Genomic DNA, 2,050 nt, shown 5'->3' with positions numbered 1-2,050 from the left:
ACTGATAAGGGCACAGAGTTTTACAATAAAGATTTTCAAACATTAATGAACAAATTTGGAATTAATCATTACAGTACTTTTTCTAACATTAAAGCAAGTATGGCTGAACGAGTAATTCGAACTTTAAAATCGTTACTTTGGAAACGATTTAGTATACAAGGTAATTACAAATGGTTGGATATATTACCAGAAATTGTATCAAAATATAATAATACAAAACACTCTACTATTAACGCTATACCTAGTAAGGTAAACGATCACAATGCGAAATATATTACTGCATTTAATCATATAAAAGTTGTAGATTCTAGGAAACAAAAATTTCAGAAGGGAGATTATGTGCGTATAAGCAAAATCCGTCATGCATTCAACAAAGGCTATACTCCTAACTGGACTACTGAAATTTTTAAAATTGTTAAAATTAATTTAACTAATCCTGTAACATACGTTTTAGAAGATGAACAACATGAAGAAATTCAAGGATCATTCTATCGAGAAGAATTACAAAAAGTTAAATATCCAGATGTATATTTAATTGAAAAGGTGGTGAAACGAAAAGGAAATAAGATTCTTGTAAAATGGCTTGGATTGAAACAACAGTCTTGGATTAATAAAAATAACATTGTATAATTTATATATATATTTTTAAATAAAAAACTTATAAAATATTACATTATGTTTTATTCATTACAATAATAATTTTTATACATTTTATTTCTATGACTATTACTTAAAATTGGAGAAATATATTTTTCCATTTCTTTGATGCGACGATGAAACCGATACCGATCAACTACATATTGTTCCCAATTTCCTTTTCTAGCGTCTTGATAAGCAAAATTCCAAGTGCGTAGTATATACATTTCATTATTCTTGTTAAATGTAACTTTTTTCATTTAAGTAGCTCAGGATATCTATAAATAATTTCTACTGCTATGGTGTATACTAGTGGATTTGTATTTTTTATATATTTAAGTACATTTAAACCAGCATCTGTAATATTACTGCAGTTTTTAACTCCCAACTGCAAAATTTTAAAAGAGATTATGAAATTTATATTTTTATATGCATCCAAAATGCAATTTAATATCGATGATACTTTCCACAGTTCCGAAATAGAGATTGTTCCTAACCAAACTGTATTTATATCCCTTGATATATTTAGCATCCTCATGTTATTAATATTTTCAAACTGCAACCAAATCTTTTCAAATTTTATTTTTTCTGATTTTTGTGAATAGTTAAAATAAACGTCAATTAGTTCTTTATTTAATAAAAATTGTTTCCACTCTTCACAATTAAAAATAATGGAGCTGTTTGTAATTCCACATATTCTGATGCATGGTTCGAAAGATGATCCAAGTATACTTACAGCAACATATTCATTAGGATTTGCTCTGTTCAAGTGAAATCTTCTCTCACCCAAGTAAATTCTTGAACTGCTCATGATTACTGCATTGATTTTACAGTTTAGTTTCTTTTTATATAAAATTATAGAGGTGGGAATAATACAACAACAACAAGAACCGTTAAATAAATATTTATTTTCAATATTTTACAAAATGTTTGATGTTTAAAATGTCAGATTTAAACTATAGTGACCCCAAGGAAGGGTATTAAATGAATTATTAATTAAAAACCTTTTATCATCAAAAGGACTTAAACCAATTTTTGTTTGCTCTATACTAAAAACATTATGAGAATCTGAACGAATTAAACATTGAGAAATACATTTTTCCGAATTTTGTTGAAGACATTCTATGTAATCATTAAAGGTAATTTTGTTGTTAATAACACAATATTTAACTCCTTTTGATTTTTTTACAACAGTATTATCTTCACATTTATAACTATACATTTTAGATCTTAAACCAACAAAATGCGTTATAATTCTACCGCTAGTCTCATCTTTCATTAGACCAGGAACCTTTTTATTACATAGAGGTATATTATATTGGTTGTTAGGAGCATAGTCGCTTGTATCAAATCTTTGAATGTCACTACATACAATCTCTTTATACAAATCGTTACATTTAATTTCAAATATAAA

The sequence above is a fragment of the Diabrotica undecimpunctata genome, chromosome 9 (genome assembly GCF_040954645.1).
Source record: "Diabrotica undecimpunctata isolate CICGRU chromosome 9, icDiaUnde3, whole genome shotgun sequence".
NCBI lineage: Eukaryota > Metazoa > Arthropoda > Insecta > Coleoptera > Chrysomelidae > Diabrotica > Diabrotica undecimpunctata.
This window is presented reverse-complemented; position numbering follows the sequence as displayed.